This window comes from Macaca nemestrina, chromosome X (genome assembly GCF_043159975.1).
Source record: "Macaca nemestrina isolate mMacNem1 chromosome X, mMacNem.hap1, whole genome shotgun sequence".
In the NCBI taxonomy this organism is placed as follows: Eukaryota; Metazoa; Chordata; class Mammalia; order Primates; family Cercopithecidae; genus Macaca; species Macaca nemestrina.
Genome location: NC_092145.1, coordinates 107,524,894 through 107,543,949, shown reverse-complemented (window position 1 = coordinate 107,543,949; position 19,056 = coordinate 107,524,894). Strand labels below are relative to the sequence as shown.

The 19,056-nt window shown below is 45.5% G+C and overlaps 1 long non-coding RNA gene across 3 annotated transcripts; it reads right to left on the bottom strand.

Annotated features, from left to right (window-relative positions):
* Positions 1 to 428: 428 nt before the first annotated feature.
* Positions 429 to 18,095, bottom strand: LOC139360899 (uncharacterized). Of its 3 annotated transcripts, none has more exons than XR_011618477.1 (4): positions 12,691 to 18,095; positions 4,288 to 6,994; positions 1,411 to 2,791; positions 429 to 787 (listed from the first exon to the last, which is right to left on the bottom strand). It is a non-coding gene; the product is annotated as an uncharacterized lncRNA (long non-coding RNA). The 3 variants fall into 3 exon arrangements; XR_011618478.1 differs by lacking the exon at positions 429 to 787 and having other exon boundaries at positions 794 to 1,692; positions 1,979 to 2,791; XR_011618476.1 differs by lacking the exon at positions 429 to 787 and having other exon boundaries at positions 794 to 2,791.
* Positions 18,096 to 19,056: the final 961 nt, after the last annotated feature.

Here is a 19,056-nt window from a genome sequence, read left to right as displayed (position 1 = left end):
CCAAACCTTCCTTCTGTTTTAAATGCTGCCCCCGAGGATCACTGACTGGTTTTCCTCCTGATAAGGATATCAAAACACCTTTTACCCCTAATCCTCAAGATACTTAAAAGAATGAATCTTTGGAACATCTATTTTAAAAATTATTGGCCAGGCACGGTGGCTCATGCCTGTAATCCCAACACTTTGGGAGGCCGAGTCAGGTGGATCACAAGGTCAGGAGTTCAAGACCAGCCTGGCCAACATGGTGAAACCCAGTTTCTACTAAAAATACAAAAATTAGCCAGGCATAGTGGCACATACCTGTAATGCCAGCTACTCGGGAGGCTGAGGCAGGAAAACTGCTTGAACCCAGGAAGCAGAGGTTACAGTGAGCCAAGATCATGCCACTGCACTCCAGCCTGGGTGACAGATCAAGACTCCATCTCAAAAAGAAATTATTAGAGAAACAGTGGCTGAGTGATAATAAGGAGGAAAACACAAGTAAAACAGTGAAAGGAATGTTATTTCAAAATGATCGCGTTTCCCACTTAGAGAACAACACTTCATATGTGGTGCATTCCCTTACAGGCTTTTTTCTATGCATGTTTTTTAAAATTATGAGATTGGAGAACAAGTAGTGTGTTTATAATACTGCATCTGTTGTTTTATTTAATATTACACCAATGCTATTTCCCATAATGACAGTGACAAGGATGTTGCTGCTAACACCCATGGTAGCAAACACGTACAGAAAGCTTGATATGGAACAGAGGCCATCTTTGTGCTTTCCTGGTATTGACTCATCACCCTGTAATATCAAAATATGACTATATTTTTAAATTATATAAATAGGTATATATAATAACAGTCACTTAATGTGTTGTTAATGTTATCGTCCCTTATTACAGAATAGGAAACTGAAACACATAGGTTAAGAGACTAAGAAACTTGCCCAAAGTCACATTGCCTGCAAGGGCAGGGACAGTAGAGTTTTCCCAATGCCTGTGGCACTATGTGTATATATACACACATATGTATATATGTATATATATACACGATATATATGTACATATATGTATATATGTACATATGTGTATACGTATATGTATATATGATATGTATATATATATAAATGAAGAGAGAGAGTGCACTAAAAACATCTGCCCAGAGTAAGTATCCACAAGTATGAGTTTTTATTCTCACATCTCTGAACTTCTGCTTTCTGCTCTTCCCCATTATTCCTCGCCCCTGTCTGCCCCAGACCTCTCTCCCTGCTCCGCACACCTTCACCTCCCCTCCACACTGCACTCTCTTTCCCCATTTCCCATTTCCTCTGACTCTGGATCTGAATAAATTGACAACATCTTCTCATGATTTAGCTCAGAAAATATTAGTACCATCAGTCTTTCATTAGATCAAAAATGAATTTACCTTTTTGAGACAGGGTCTCACTCCCATTGCCCAGGTCAGAGTGTAGTGGTGTGATCATAGCTCACTGCAGCCTTGACTTCCTGGGCTCAAGTAATCCTCCCATCTCAGACCCCTGAGCAGCTGGGAATATAGGCATGAGCCACCATGCCCAGCTTATTTTTTTATTCTTGTAGAGACAAGGTCTCACCATATTGCTCAGGATGATCTCGAACTCCTGGGCCCAAGCAATCCTCCTGCCTCGGCCTCCCAAGATTCTGGGATTATAGGCGTGAGCCATCATGCCTAGCCAACAATAAACGGTAATGGTAGAAGTAATCAACACAAGATACAACAGACAAGGTGAATTCTATACAAAGAATAAAATGCCACTAATGAAAATTCAACTGCTAACAGCTTCGTATCTCCATCAGATTCAAATCTTCACAATTTGATGGAGGAGAGTTGGACTTAATAGAACTGATAGCAATAGAATAATCCATATAATAATTTTTGGCCTTTAAATTTTACCTTTAAAATATTTATAAAAGTTTATATGCTTTTGTGCTATCATTATCCAGTGACCACTTACTTGTCCAAGCATTATACAAGTTACATGAAGAGGCCACTAGAGTTCTAATTTCCTAGAGAAATTTCCATTCAAATTTTCCATACAAGCTCATGATGATGAAACTCCAGTATTGCATTTAGGCTCCACGATACCCTGTAAGGAGAGCTGAATATTCATTATGCTAATAAAATATGCCCTCCCCCTGCCCCACAGACTCAGACCTTGAGTCCCTGAAGAGCTGAAGAGATAATCTAAACATCATCCAAGGGGTCAAAGGTAGACTTGACATCTGTCTGTCCAGAACATGTCCCAGGGAAATGCGGGAACAGCGACAGCTTAGAATTGACTGGAAACTGACCGTATGCCAGGGACTGTCCAGATAACTGTACATGTCTTCACACAGTCAGAGCTCTAAACTGCCCCAAGAAGTAGATGACGTTACTAGTAGTATTTCCATGGTACTAATGGCGAAAGGAAGCACAGAGATGTTAAGGAACTTCCTCAGTGTCACCCAGCAGTGATTGGTGGAGCCAAGAGCCACAGGCATCGCGAAAACTCTGCTGTGCTGCATATTAGTGCAATCAAGAGTAAGATCCAAAGGCTACTGCAAAATATTTAGAATTTTATAGCATGGGACTGCACAGGCAATAGACATTTGATTTCTTCAGAAATCTTTAAGAGATGGAGACTTGAAAGGATTGGTCTGGGTATCATTTGGAAACGGTGCCCTGAGTATGTCATTACCATAACAGGCAGCATGTCAGTGTCGGTCTCCTCACCTGAAGGTCTTGGGTTTCTGCGTCAGAGAACACACCAAACTTATCCCTTCTATACCTTCACAAAGAAGAAAGAAGCTGTGTCACTGGGAAAGGAGACTATTCCCCTGCTCTAGTGTTGCTCAGACATGTTTCCATGAAAGTTAGAACCTAGGATCTTTTAAAAGTGCAGATTCCAGGAATCACACCCAGTGAGTCTCATGTAGTGTGGCCACAGTTGTGTCCTAGGAACTGGAAATTTGCTGCCCAGCCTAGGGAACTTTCAGAAACCTTATTAAATCCCTTTGGTAGCAAGACTGTCTGCAATATACCCAGAAAAATATTCCCAGGACAGGCATGAGGTTGAGAAGAGCAACCTCAGAGCAAAGAGTAACACAGGACAAGATGAGCGCAGGGAGAGATTCACAAGGGTAGGGCAGAAAGACTCTGAGAAGGCCTCACAACTCCTACTGGCCTTTCTCCTTGAAGGCCTCAGTTTATCTCAAATCCCTTCTCTCCATGGGCAGTGAATGAAGGGGTGCCAGGAAATGACCTTTTAGATCCCAAAATGGCATGGGCTCCTCTCAGGGACCACTGAACACATAGGATGGGAGGAGATGCAAGCTATTGTTCCCCTCCCACCAGCCTTGGTTTCCTTCTTGCACCATCATTTCCTTCCACGGGAGCCTAGAGCAATGTCAGGACTTAGGGCCAATGTCTTCCCTTCACCAACAGACACCTGCCCCTCACCTAAGGAGTTCGTCTCCCCTCTCCTCCCTTCAGCTGTCCTTCTCCTTCTCCCACAACACACACCTGTCCCTGGCAGCCTGACAACCCAGCCTGGCCTGTTCCTCCTATGTCACAGCGTGGAGAGGGCTGCCCTCACTGAGAAGAAGGACACCAGTCCCAGGATCCCAGAGCCATGACTACCACAGAACCATCCTGAGCATCAATGTCCCATGACAGTGGTTGACCTATGAAATGAAGCTTCACCATCCACCCCAGCTGGCCTTGAAACACTTTCTTATCACAAGAAAGCAACACAGAGGAACAAGGTTCCCGCAACCCCTCCCGGGGAACATTGTGTCCTTCTCCATGTTACTGTGCTCTTTCCTATGTACCGACTGCAACATTCCTATACTTTTGATGTTATTAAGAAGTTCTAGGATTCTTCTTTTAAATCCTAAACTTGTGGTTTGTAGTCAGAATATCATCGCCCATTTTGGGGCATTTTGGAAATTTCCAAGGGCAGCTTTGGGTGTTCAAATGATTGGAAGCGGCTACTGGCATTTGTGGGGTGAAGGTTACAGGGAGGCAAACAACTTTTTTCAGAGTCTTAAATAAACTGGATTTTTTTTCCATATATATCACTTCCCTGTAAACTGGGTGGCGGGAGCGGGGGGGTGCTTGTATGTTGCTTCACCTGGAAACTTACAAAGACTTATTGACTGCTTGAGAAATCACACCACTGCAGGGCATTCCATTCTTGGATTCCACTCTGACACAACATACCAATATGAATTTGCTTTGTAGTGCTGCATGCCTGGGGGAAACAATGAAGGGAATCCAACTTACCTACTAAAACGATTGTTTCCAGGATGAGCTGTTCGTTGATGGGGAAAATCAAGCGGGCGATGTTGGTAGTGTGATCTCTCATGAGTTGGTGAACACACTGGCTATGCCCGTTGCTGTTACTGCACTGAAGTTCTCTTTGCAGGTGTATCTCCCTCACCAGGCTCCGTGGTCTCTCCTGGAAGGTTGGAAACATACCCAGTAGATCCCTGTGTCCTCAGGATGGGATAGAGGACCTCACAGGCAGAAGGAGGGCAGGGAACATTTAGTGATCTCTACATGGTTGGATGACCATTAGGGCTCGTGTGTGTGTGTGGAGAGAGAGAGAGAGAGAGGCAGGCTGTGGGGGCTGGCAAGTCTAGATTGTGCAAAGCAGAATGTCAGACTGGAGACCCAGGGAAGAGGTGATGTAGCTCGAATCCAAGGGCAGTCTGGAGGCAGAATTTTTTCTTCACGGGGGGATCCCAGTCTTATTTTTTTTTCTTTAAGTCTTTCAAGTAATTGAATCAGGCCCAGCCACATCACAGTGTATAATTTGCATTACTCAAAGTCTACTGATTTTAATGTTAGTCTCATCTTATAAAACACCTTCACAGAGACACCTAGTCTGGTGTTTGAACAAATACCTGTGTATTGTGGCTGAGCCAAGTTGACACATCAAGTTTACCATCACAGCCGACTAATACAAATCCCAGTAACCATGAAGGTCTGTCTTAGAAAGGCAGCTGACTTCCTAACTAAGACTGTGTATGAACCTTTTTTTGTCCAGCCCAAGTCTCCATTTCAGGCTCAGCACCAATCTGGCCAGGAAGCTAAAGCTGACATGAATGACTTCCAGGGATGAGGCAGTGACGGAATAGTCAGGGCGCACATGCAAGTACAATCCCAGAAGGCACACGTGGTACCCCTGGACACCAAGACTTTACCCTTGTTAGGGCACTCCCAGCAGGACATACATTAGGCAGGAGCTGGCCAAGGCCCCCAGTGTGGCCTCCCACTGTGGGACCTTTCCCTCTAGGGTTCCTCATCCAGTCCGAACAACTCATTTGTGTCCTTGGTTTCTGAGGGACTGACAGAAGGCAGTCAGTCCAAGTTCTGTTAACCATTGACATCAGTTCCTCCTCTTCACAAGCATGGATGACATCTGTAGATGTTCTGCATGGGATGCTCAGGAGCTGGGTTGCCCTACTGTCCCCTAGTTGCAGCTCTGTCAGGTGCAGTTGTGCACTCAACAGTCAGTATGATTTCAACATACTCACAGGAATTTGGGAAGGCTGAATGGGGAGCATTTTTTTCAGGAAAAGGGGAAGGTTTTCATGAACCATTTGAAAACCAGAGATCACTAATGTTCCCTCTCTCTGGCTTGACTCTTTCCAGGTGTCAGGTTGTGTTTTCTTCATTGTTAGAAAACCAGTGTGTACTAATCTGAAATCAAAACTTTCCACTTCTTGCAAATCAAAACCACAATGAGATATCATCTCAGTGGATCATGCCTGTAATCCTAGCACTTTGGGAGGCCTAGGCAGAAGGATTGCTTGAGGCCAAGAGTTCAAGACCAACCTGGCCAACATAGCAAGACCCTATCTCAAAAAATAAATAAAAATTTTTAAAACTTATAAATATATTTTTTAAAAGGCTGGGCGTGGTGGCTCATGCCTGTAATCTCAGCACTTTGGAAGGCCGAGGTGGGTGGATCACTTGATGTCAGGAGTTCGAGACCAGCCTGGCCAACATGGTGAAACCCCATCTCTACTAAAAATTCAAAAAGTAGCTGGGCATGGTGGTGGGCACCTGTAATCCCAGCTACTCGAGAGGCTGAGGTGGGAGAATTGCTTGAGTCTGGGAGGCAGAGGTTATAGTGAGCCAAGATCAAGCCACTGCACTCTAGCCTGGGTGATAGAGTGAGACTCCATCTCAAAAATAAATAATTTTTTAAAAAGAAAGTCAATTAATGTAAGTAACGATATATTAATCAGTTAAAGGAAAAAATAATAATCTCAATAGGTATTATAAAGACACTCAATGAAATTTGATATATGCTTTAAATAAAACCAAGGATCTCTTTTAAAAAAAAAGAGCTTTCCATTTATTTAATGATCATCTACCGTCCTCTAGCTCTTTTCTCTGAAATGGTCATATGGTCATATGCAAGAGGGAAAAAAGAATTTTCAGAGAAAAAATTTTAATAAATCAACCAATAACACACATCATGTTCAGAAACTGATCAGGATGAAATTCCAGATTTAAAAACAAATTTAAATATGTTTGCATAACTTCTTATCCCTTTTGTCTCTATCATTTATTTAGCAAGCAGGCTGGAAAAGTTCAATGCTTTGCTGGTGACAGCTCTGCAATGAATGGTCAAAGTGCCTTACCAAGGTGTGTGCACCAGGAGAAAAGTTAGGGAAGCAAAGCCAGGCTTATTAGTCCTTTGTGGTGTAGGAGCCAAGGGCCTTGGCCCTTTACAGGTTCACTGGAAATGACTAACATAAGGCAGATTGAGCCCAGGAATTCAAGACCAGCCTAGACAACACAGGGAAACTCCATCTCTACAAAAAGATAAGAAAATTAGCCTGGCATCCTGGCACACGCCTGTGATCTCAGATACTCGTGAGGCTGAGATGGGAGGACTGCTTGAGCCCAGAAGGTCGAGGCTGCAGTGAGCCATGATCGCACCACTGCGCTGCAGCCTAGGCAACAGAGTGAGCCCCTGTCTCAAAATAAAAGAGAAAAAATATTTCCTCTTCAGCCAGAAGGGGATGGTCCCTCTAGCATTTACAACATTATAAGTATATAGCATTTCACATCAATTTTATCATACATCCAGATGCAGCAGCCATAAAACAAAAACGCCATTTTTAATTCCTTTTTTTTGGCTTTCATTGCAATTATAGGGTTAACATCATAGCTGCCAGGGGAGAGTCTGTCTGGAAGGCTGGGAGGGGCTGCAGGAGCAGCAGCAAAGCTGAAGAAAAGGCTGGAGGAATTTTTCTTTTTTGTTCCCTTTGGTTTATCTAAGCTTTGCTCCAGCTCAGGGAACTGATTTAATTTTTTCCTTCCCACTAGGAGGAGAGAGAAGCCCACATTTTTAACATTTTTCGTCCACCCCAACATTACTTTTGTGAATTCCCAGGCCCTTTCTTCTGTTTGAAAGAGAGGACAAAAACCAAAAACGACCTGGCTGTGCTCCCACCCGCCAATCTCTGGCATGGCAAAAGACGCCAAGGAATGCAGTGATCCAAGTCTCCCAGAGTTGGATGTGTTCTTTTTAAACTCTGTATGCAACATTTACATCTCACAAGAGACAACAGCTAGCTGCTGTTTCACAGCATGTGTGAGGCCATAATCACCTGAGCACAAAAGATTCATCACCCATTACTCCTTCATCCTTTCTTTACTCAAACAAGGCTGTCACCATATTTTAGCGAGTCAGGCTCATTCTGGCAAATCCCACCACTGTCACAACTGTGTCAAGGGTCCCCAAGACTACTCCCATTTTTCATTATTTGCTGGGAGGACTCACAGGACTCACAGTCAGCATATAGCTGGACTCATGTTGGTGAAGATTCATAACAATGAAAGTATACAGCAATATCAGCACACACAAAAAAAATGTATGGGCAATGTCCTGAGGAAACCAGCCCAAGTTTCCATGAGTCCTTTTTTAGGAAAGTCACAGAATTCATTCCTCCAGAAATCAATTGTGACATGTGTGATGTGACATATTTTCTACCAGAGCAGCTCACTAGAGATTCAGTGTCGAAGACTTTTACTGGGGGCTGGTCACACAAGCACCCTCTGCCTAGCATGTGCCAAGATTCCAGACTTCCAGAATGAAAGCACCTATGCAGGATAAACTATATTTTGTACAAACAGTTTAGGCAGAGTAAGGGAATTACGGGAATCCTGCCTCGGCTTCCCAAAGTTCAAAGTTATTTTGACTGTTGTAGCTCCTTTACCTTTCCATATAAATTTTAGAATCAGTCTGTATCTATAAAAGATCCTGCTGGGAATTTGATTGGAATTGCATGAAATCTGTACATCAATTTGGGGGCATCATTCCTATAATGAGTCTATTAATCCATGAGTACAGTACATCCCTCTCTTTATTTAGTTGTTCCTTTATTTCTTTCATTAGCTTCTGATGGTTTTCAGCATATGACTCCTGCACGTTTTGTTAGGTTTTGAGGGGCAGCTATTGTATTGTAAATGGTATTGTATAGTTTTAAAAATGTTTGTTCCAAGCAGTTCATTGCTAGTCTATAGAAGTGCTTTGCTTTTTGTTGTTGTTGAACATATATCCTATAATGTTGCTTAACTCCCTTGTTCATTTGAGAAGTATTTTTTATAAATTTGACAAGATTTTCTATGTAGATTATAATAACGTCTGTGAGTTGGAGTAGTTGTAGTCCCTCCTTTCCAATCTGTAAGCCATTTATTTCTTTTTCTTTCCTTTTTAAACTGGTTGGAACTTTCAGTACAATACTGAATAACAGGAGTGAGAGTGAGCAACCTTGTTTGGTTCCTGATGCTATGGAGAAAGCAATTAGTCTTTCTCTGTTAAGTATAATATAAGGTGTAGGATTTTTTTTTAGTTGCTCCATATCAAGTTAAGTAAGCTTCCTTCTACTTCTGGTTTGCTGTTTTTTTGTTTTTTTTTTTTAAATTATGAGTGACTGTTGAATTTTGTCAAAGGCTTTATCTGTATCAATTGTTGTTACCATGTGGTTGAAGTTTGCAGTTTTTTTTGGTACATTAATATGGTAGATTGCATTGACACATTTTTGAATATCGAACTAGCTTTGCATTCCCAAGATAAATCCCACTTGCTCTTGGTGCATTATCCTTTTTATATATTATTGGATTTAATATTAACCAAATATTTTCTTGATAATATTTTGTTGAGAATTTTCTGAATCTATGTTCATGAGGGAGATTACACTATAGTTGGTTTTTTCTCAATGCTGTCTTTGTCTGATTTTGGTGTCAGTGTAATGCTGATCTTATAACATGATTTGGTAAATATTTCAACCATCAATTCCATCTTTTAATAGGTATACATCTATATAGATGATCGGTTTATTTTATTTTTATTTTTATTTTTTTTTTTTTAGTAGAGATGGAGTTTTGCCATGTTGGACAGGCTGGTCTTGAACTCCTGACCTCACGTGATCCACCCACTTCGGCTTCCCAAGGTGCTGGGATTACAGGCATGAGCCACCATAGCTGGCCAGCGATCTACTTTTGAGTAAGTTTTGGTGGTTTTTGTCCTTCAAACAATTGTTCCATTTTCATCTAAGTTGCTGAATGTATATGCATTCATATACTTATGAATTAGTATTCATTAGTTATTCATAGTATCCTTTTCATTTTTGTGGGGTCTCTAACTTGTATTAAAGTTTTCAAAGAACGAGCTTTTGGGCCATTTTCTCTGTTCTTTTTGTTTGTTTGTTTTCAGTCTTATCGATTTCAGCTCCAATATTTATTCTGCTTTTTCCCTCATTCTGCTTACTTTGGGTTATTTTAATTTTCTTTTTCTAGTTTCTTAAGGTGAAAAGTTTCATAATGGATTTGGGTCCTTTATTTTTTCCAATATGAACATGTAATGGTATAAATTTACTTCCTAGCACTGATTTAGCTGCATCCTACACATTTTAATATGTTGTATTTTCATCTTCATTCAGTTTAAAATATTTTCTAATTTCTCTTATATTGCTCCTTGACCCGTGGATTATTTACAAGTGTATGGATGGCTTAATTTCTAAGTTTGGAGAGTTTCTTGTTTACTTTCTCTTATTCCTTGGTGTTTTTTTATTTTTCCTATTTTGGTCAGAGAACATGCTCTGTAGGATTTTAATTATTTTACATTTGGTAAGATTTATTTTGTGACCCAAGGTATGGGCTATTTTGGTGAAGTGTCCATATGTACTAGAAAAGAATGTATATCCTGATGTTGTTATGTAGATGATTCTATAAATGTAAATACGATTCAGTGGGTAAATGGTGTCATTCAGTTCTTCTATATCCTTGCTAATTTTCTTTCAACTATTTCTATATATTACTGAGAGAGTGTTGAAATCTCCAACTATAATTATAAATTTGCTCATCTTTTCCTCTATGTGTGATTTTGCTTTTGTGGTTTTTGTTTGGTTTTTGTTTTTTTGTTTTTTGAGACAGAGTCTCCCTCTGTCACCCAGGCTGGAGTGCAGTGACACGGTCTCAGCTCACTGCAACTTCTGCCTCCCAGGGTCAAGCGATTCTTCTGCCTCAGCCTCCTGAGTAGCTGGGATTATAGGCGTGTGCCACCACACCCAGCTAATTTTTGTATTTTTTAGTACAGACAGGGTTTCACCATGTTGGCCAGGCTGGTCTTGGGCTCCTGACCTCAGGTGATCTGCCTGCCTCGGCCTCCCAAAGTTCTGGGATTACAGGCGTGAACCACTGTGCCCAGCCTGCTGTTTATGGCAGCTCTGTTCACAATTACACCAAATTAGAAATAACCCAAATGTCCTTCAATGGGTGAATGGATAAAGAAAATCTGCTACACTCATACAATAGAATATTATTCTGAAAAAAAGAAAGAACTATTGATATATTCAACAACTTGAATGAAACTCAAAGGCACTATGCTGAGTGAAGAAGCCAGTCTCAAAAGATTACAGGCTGTATTATTCCATTTCTATGATACCCTGGAAAAGACAATAGTAGAGTGATAGAGAAGAGATCAGTGGGTGCCAGGGCTTAGGGGTGGGGGAAGGAAGTAACTATACAAGGGCAGCACAAAGAACCCAGGAAGTTCTTTGGGGTGATGCATATGTTCTGGATACTGACTGTGATGGTGGTTATATCAATCCATACATGTGTTCAGATTCATATAACTATACCTCAAGTGTCCATTTTACTGTATAATTTCAAAAATTAAGAAAATTTGCCCACCAGGCAAGTTAGAATCCTTGCTGTCTATAAAATTGTTATAATATAGGCATATGTATGCCTAAACACTATTGTTATTTGCTTTTGAGCCACGTAGAAAGGGAATCACATAGCATATCCTCTTTTGTATCTGGCTTCGTTCACCTAATGTTATGTCTCTGTATAGTCTAGGTCATTCCTTCTCATAGCTGTGCAGTAATTCATAGTGTGAATCTGGCAGAATGTATTTATGCAACTTCTTATTGGTGTGTAGTTGGGTTGTTTCCAGTTTTTAGCTATTACAAATAGGGTTACTCTATGAACATCACTGCATGTACAAGAATGCTCATCACAGGTCAGGATGGTCAAAAAGTAAATCAAACACTAACCAACCATCCATTAGGAGAATGACTGAATAAACTATGGCTACAATAAATGATGGCATATCATCCAAATCACATCAGAACAGGTGAGTCATTATTTGGATAAATTACCCAAGTGCTAACCTAGTGGCTGTTGTGATGACGCACGGCTCTAATGACTGCATGTGGGTCGCAGTAACTCACAGTGAGCTCACTGGGCTCATCTTGGGGCTCCCGTGGGCAGAGATGACGACAAACAGGAAGGAGCAGTGACAAAGCGGGTGGCCACCCAGAACACTATAGAGACAACCTCACCTGCTCCCCAGACCTTGGCTCTGCTCACAGCCTCAGAACTTCCCTTTTGCCTGATTGTCCTGAGAACTTCCAGGAAGACAGCCCCTGGCTGTCCCTGAGGTGGCCGCATCCATCCTTCCCCACCAATCCTGACCCACTCCTCCTCCTCCTCTTGGGCCAAATCTGCTTTCTCAATGCCTCAGCTCCCCTCTATTCATGAGCATCCCCTGCATGTTGGGGGTATGATGATGCTCACTGCGCAGGTGAGGAGACTGAGGCCCGTAGAGGGCAGCAGCTGGGCCTGCAGCTGCACAGCAGGTCAGTGGATCTGTGCTGGGTGGGCCGTGCCTCACCCCACAGCTGTGCACCCCCTCAAGCCGTGCGGAGATTGTCTGCTGCCTCCTCTTCTGAGGGATCCTCCTGGCCCCTGTCTCCCCCAGACCACCAGGCCTGGAGCTTCTAGCCCTGGAGTTCAGGCCCTGGGAGAGGACTGGGGGGAGGCACAGTCCGCAGCTGGCCAGGATCTGGCTGGGGGGTTGGTGGCCTTTTCCTGAGCCCCAGACTCTGTTGGGGCCTGCCCCCGGTGTCTTCAGGATCCAGGCCTGTGCCCTCAGGACTAGCCAACCTATAGCCTGACCTGCCTCAGAGCCAGTGCATCTTGTAAAAGAAAGCATATAATGCAATCATTAAATAAGAAAAGGAAGATAAAATTATATGAGAATTTTCCTTTAGCCATGAAAATGAGCTTCTGGCACAAGGAAAAGAAGTAGGAAGGAGTGAAAAGCCATCAGCAGATGACCCCAAACAGCACTAAAACCTGACCCTCGGCTGTCCCTACCTGTCCACATGCAGAGAGGGAGGCTCCAAGGGACACCTAGCCTGGAGCTCATGCACCCTGACGCCTGTGACCCCACCAGGAGTGAATGTTTAAGACTGTTCCTCTGTCTTCTCTGAGGCTTTCCCGGTCTTGGAGATGAGATGCTCCCTGCTGGCAAAGATGTGTATCACTGCAACGTGGCTGCACTGTGCCTGGAGACACCAAGACCTCACTGTGTGACCACAGGCTTCAGTCAGACTTCCTTGACTAAAAGGAAAAGGTCACTTTGACTTAGCAAGAAGCTCAGGTTTGGACTTGGTCCCACCCTGGACAATAAACACCGAGAAGAGGAAGTGGAGGGGTTGTAGGATGTGGGCAGGTGACAGCAAGACTGAGGGCTGAGGACAGTTTAAGCAGGGGCCACTGTGAGACTAAGATGCTAGCTCTGGCCAGGCATGGTGGCGGTGGCTCATGCCTGTAATCCCAACATTTTGGGAGGCCAAGGCGGGTGGATCACTTGAGGTCAGGAGTTCAAGACCAGCCCGGCCATCATGGCAAAACCCCATCTCTACTAAAAATTCAAAAATTAGCCAGGCATGGTGGTGTGCACCTGTAATCCCAGCTACTCTAGAGACTGAGGCAGGAGAATCGCTTGAACCTGGGAGATGCAGGTTGCAGTGAGCCCAGATCGCACCACTGCACTCCAGAGTGGGCGACAGAGTGAGACTGTCTCATAAAGAAAGAAAGAAAGATGCTGGCCCTGGTCAGAAGGAGGAGGAAGAGGAGGACCAGGAAGGCCTCTGCAAACGACTGTGCTCGGAGCTGGGGCTGATGAGAATACAGAAGGCCCTCACCTGTGAGTGGGTGATAGAAGTAGAGTTGACAGTCGCGGAGTTGGGTGAGAAAAGCATGATTCACATTAGGTGGTCAGCCAGTGTCTGGTACAGAATCACGGTGAGGGGAATGCTGATAGTATTGGTATGGATGGTTGTATTAGTCAGGGTTCTCCCAAGAAACAGAACCAAAGAGGGGACTTGTTATGGGAATTGGCTCACGTGACTGTAGAAGCTGAGAAGTCCCGCCATCTCCGTCTGCAAGCTGGAGAGCCAGGGAGGTGGGTGGTGTGATTCAGTCTGAGCCTAAAGGCCCGAGAACCAGCAGAGCCAGAGGCATAAGTCATGGAGTCTGAAGGCTTGAAAACTTGGAGTTCTGATGTCCAAAGGCAGAAGACAGGGTGTCCCAACTCCAGAAGACAGCAAATTCCCCTTTCCTCCGCCTTCTGGTTGTACCTGTGCCCTCGAGGGATCGGACAATGCCCACCCATGCCGATCTTCCTCCCTCGGTTCACTGATTCAAAGGCCAGCCTCTTCCGGAAACACCCTCACAGACACCACCAGACATAATGGTTTGCCAGCTATTTGGGTTTTTCTTAACCCCGTCAAGCAGACACCTAAAGCTAACAATCACAATAGTGATATAAAAGGCATCACTCTGTGAACTGCCTGCAACATGCCGTTCTCCTCTACAGGGTGGGCACTCACTCTCTTGGAGGCTAAAGTCCATCTGTCTACCTCTGTGGCCCCAGTATGGGGACAATGACAGTTACCATCAAGGCCTGCCAAGGAAGAGGGTATGTGGTAGGCAGAATAGTGGCCCCCCCAAACACATCCATGTCACTATCACTGGAACTTATTCCAGCCAGGGGGATGACAGTGGGCCTCTACTCAGCCTTGCCCTGTGCCCGGCACTGCTCTCGGTGACTGACCAGTCATCTCACCTCTCCTTCACAGAACCCTGTGAGGAGGGAAAGTTAGTACCCTGATGACAGACCAGCAAAGGGAGGCAGAGAGAAATGAAGCCACTTGCCCACCGTGTGACCCAGGGCAATTTAGTCCCTGCCAGTGTCACTTTAGCCCCTGCTCCTACCCTGCCTCGACTACTAGACCCGTCTAACATGGGCTCGGGAGGAGGGTAGTACACATGTTTTCCCCAAAACCCACACCTACCCTGCTTGGCGGGCATTGGTCTCCTTTATGAATGGGGGACCGAGGTTGGTCAAGGACATGTGACTTGCCCAAGGTCACACCATCAGGGCTTGGGGTTCCAGACTTTCATGAAGCCTGTCAGGCCCCAAAGCCCATGTGCCCTGGGCTATTGTGGGTGTGAATGAGGCCTGAGGGGAGATGGATCCCAACATCTAAGGACAAAATAGGCAGGTCCTGTCCATTCCCTGAGAGGCCCCGCTCTATGGCTGGTGTCAACAGCACAGGATAGAGGATTTTTCACCAGACAATCTCCGCAAACAGGCCTGAGGGAGCCTCTGGAGCCTGCAGGATAGAAGGCAAGACCTGGAGCCCAGGGGAGGTTCTGCAGGAAGGAGGCCGCCTACACTGCGTGGTCCACACCAGGAGGCCGGGGCGCTGCGAGCCTGTGTGCGGGAGTCGCAGACACTCACGCTACTCCCACTTCCCACTGCACTCTGCTTCACTTGTGAGGGTTTTTGTGTGTGTCTGTGTCTGAGAGTGTATAAAACATAAGTCTGTGTTTTAATGACAATAAGCTGTACATTCATGTAACAACTACACAGTTCAAGGTTGATCACCATCCCAGAAGTCGCCAGGGTCCCTTCTCAATCACTGTGTTTTTCCTCACTGTCCCCCACCTTCCCCTTCTGCCTCTCTCTTCCACCCCAGTTCCTTTCTCATTCCTAAAGTCCTGCCTTCCCATTGGAAGTAGAAATGTCATGCTGGTCGTGGTTTCCGTATTATCATTAATAATTTCTACTGGCTGGCTGGCTGACATTCAGTGTGGATGGCACCTTCCCTCTAGCTGTGGGCTCAAGCCCTGTGTCTCCCGTGGTGCAATAGAAACTCATCCCTCTTTTAGGAATTTCAAGAGTGCCCTGGGCCTGCTCAGGGCACTTCTCTGAGCCTCAGGTCCTTCATCTGTGACATGGGAGAACCCCACCTCCCTCTCAGGTTGTGGGAGAAATAGAGATGGGGACACCAGGCACCTGTCAATGAGTGCCGCATGTCAAAACCTGGGATGAGCCTTTCTTTACCATTACACATCCTTGAGATCCCGGACCCACCAGGTGCTTCCCCTGCTCCAGGGCAGTTGCACTTGCTGTTCCTTCTGCCCGGAATGCTCTTCCCTCAGGTAATCACAAGGCCTGCTTCTTACTGCTTCTAGGTCTCTGCTCAGTCATCACCTATGCAGGGATGCCTTCCCCGCACACCCTGAATAAAATAATATCCTGCCCACTTACCCATTTCCCTGACCCTGTCTTAACTTTCTTTTTTTCTTTCTTTCTTTTTTTTTTTTTTTTTTTTTTTTTTTGAGACAGAATCGCACTCTGTCACCCAGGCTGGAGTACAGTGGCGCGATTTCGGATCACTGCAACCTCCGCCTCCCAGGTTCAAGCAATTCTCATGCTTCACCCTCCCAAGTAGCTGGGATTACAGGTGCCTGCCACCATGTCTGGCTAATTTTTGTATTTTTAGTAGAGACGGGGTTTCATCATGTTGGCCAGGCTGGTCTCGAACTCCCAACCCCAGGTGATCTGCCCGCCTCGGCCTACCAAAGTGCTGGGATTACAGGCATGAGCCACTGTGCCCAGCCACTGTCTTAACTTTCTAGGTAGCACTTACTACCCTGTGATGTGCTACATATTTATTGACCAACTCTATGAAATCAGGGATGTTGTTGATTTTGGTCTCTGTTGTATCCACAGAACCTAGAACAGTACTCAGACATACAGCAGATGCTCAGGAAATTCTTGTTGAAGGATGGCTGGAGTGGGGCCCTTTACACACATCACTAAGATGCACAGATGCCCTCCAAGATGGATATTGGCCCCATTTTATTGATTATGATACATACTGAGATTCGAGGAGACAAGTGACTCGCCCAATGTCACACAATCAGGACTTGGGGGCTCCAGGCTTTGAAATCATGTCTGCCAGCCTCCAAAACCCACAGTTCCTGGACAGAGACCTCACAGCCAAAAAGGTAAGAAATTTCACTCCTGAGACACAGACTCCCAAACAGCTCAGATACTCAAAGACACCAAAAACAGCTCACTAATCTCACAACCTGAAACAGACTCCAAAATCCCTGCACAGAGACCCCACAACTTGACACAGACCCCCAAACAGAACAGAGACTACACATGCTGTGACAAAGACCCCCATGCACAACAGACCAAATTTCTCACTCCTGGGAAACAAATTAAAACCATTCAGATATCTCACACCCTAGAGAGAGCCCCCCCCCCAAAACCACTCAGACACTTCCTAACCTAATACAAAACAGAAACAGAAGTTCAAATAGCTCAGAAACATCACATAATCTTACGATAAAGTCCCCAAACAAATCAGATAACCTAATTCTGGGCGGAGACCTCTCCCTCCCCTAAACAGCTCGTATACTTTACATCTTAAGCAAAATTGTCCTAACCAACACCAGCTGGGAAACATCACAACTTGGGACCCAGAATTGCAAACAGCTCAGAGACTTTACATCCTGGGGTGCAGACACCTACATAGAGATCTCACACCCAGGGACACAAATGTCCAAAAAGCTCAGAAGATGCACACCCAGGCCAGGCGTGGTGGCTCATGTCTGTAATCCCAGTACTTTGGGAGACGGAGGTGGGAGGATCACTTGAGGCCAGGAGTTGAAAACCAGTCTGATCAACATAGCGAGACCCTGTATCTACAAAATAAAAAATAAAAATCTTAGCCGGGCATGGTGGTGAGCACCTATAGTCCCAGCTACTCGGGAGGCTGAGGCGGGAGGATCGCTTGAGCCCAGGAGTATGAGGCTGCAGTGAGCCATGATCAGCCACTGCACTCCAGCCTGGGCGACAGAGCGAGACTCTGAAAACAAACAAGAGAAAAGAAGAACAGAAGGCATATCCAGACACACAGGCACACAAAACCTAAGAAACCTAATACTGTGGCACACAAAATCCACTCAGATAAAATATCCCATTCAGACACAGTCTGGACCCCAAACGGCCCAGAGTGATCAAACATACCCAAACAGCATCTGAGATGTCATGCCTAAAGATACACATCCCCAAAACTGCCTCATCGGCATTACTTCCTAGGCAAACACCAAACAAGCTCAGAGACCGCTCCCTGGACATTAATTGAGTGTAGCGGGAGGAATGATGGTGCGGTGCCAAAAGCGCCAGACTAGGCTTGTGACCGAGTTAAGGGTAAACAAGACTGAAAGAGCTCACGTGAAGCAAATGACTAGGGCGAACTTTGCCGGGGTGGCATCTCCAGCCCTTTTGGGACTGTCAGTTGGTGAGTATTCCAAAGAACTCTGATGTGTCAAAAGCCACGCACCCTTCTCGCTCCGGCTGCCTGAACTCTAGCTCCGCAATCATCGTGCCTGTCACAAACTGAAGGCCAATGGGAACCACGGACGCGAAGAGGGAGGCAGGGCCTAGCCGGCCCATCCGGAGCCACTCCGCGCCCCGGAAAAGCTTAGTCGGGGCACTCTCGCAGTAACCAATCACCGCCCGGGATGGCCCTCGACCCCGCCCTTCACATCTTGGAGCCAATCGCTTGCCCCTTTGCGGTCCCCAGCGGGATTTGACTATGCAGAAACGAAGGGGTGGAGGTGAAGTGAAAATGATGCCTCGAACGGGCTGGGAGAACGGAATGGTGCGAGTAGGACGGACCTAACGGGGCGGGAACTGTGGTGGATGCTACACGTGGGTTTAAAGAGACCCTTAGTGCTGTCGCACACAAGGGATCATTCCAAAATGGACAGGCGGAGTGGACTGTCCTTCCTCTGCGCCCCTCAATGGTACGTCCCAGGACAGAACTGTTCCACCCCGCGCGCCCCTTGGTGGTGCCGACAAGGAACAACTAGGGGATACAGAGACCGTTCCGCGCTGGTCCCCAGAGGGTGAGAGGGCAAAGTCAGGACAAAAACTGACTGCATACTCACTGCAGTCTTGAACAGGAGAAGAGTGCTCCTAAGCAGCAGACGTCCATTACCTTCCTGCAGCGTCCACCATCAAACGTTTACCACGTGCTGGGCATTGTGCTCACTTGTCCCTCCCTGGGTAATGCAGAATAGGTCTAATGGGGGGCCTGCTGGCCTGGGAACCCAGCCACAGTCCCCCAAGTGGCAGGAGGGATGGAACTCCTGACGGCTCAGAAGGCGTGATGCGGACCCGGTGTCTGTCCTTGACTGTCAGTAATGGGTGAGAGGGACAGCAGGACCTTCAAGTTCTGTTAGGGAAAGGGCCATCTCTCAGGGGCCCCCAAGGAGAATGAGTAGGTCAAATAAATCCTGTCACCCCTGAATATGTTCCCTAGCAGAATCCTCAACCTGTCTAGCTATATCTCTCACCAGAATTTTGCA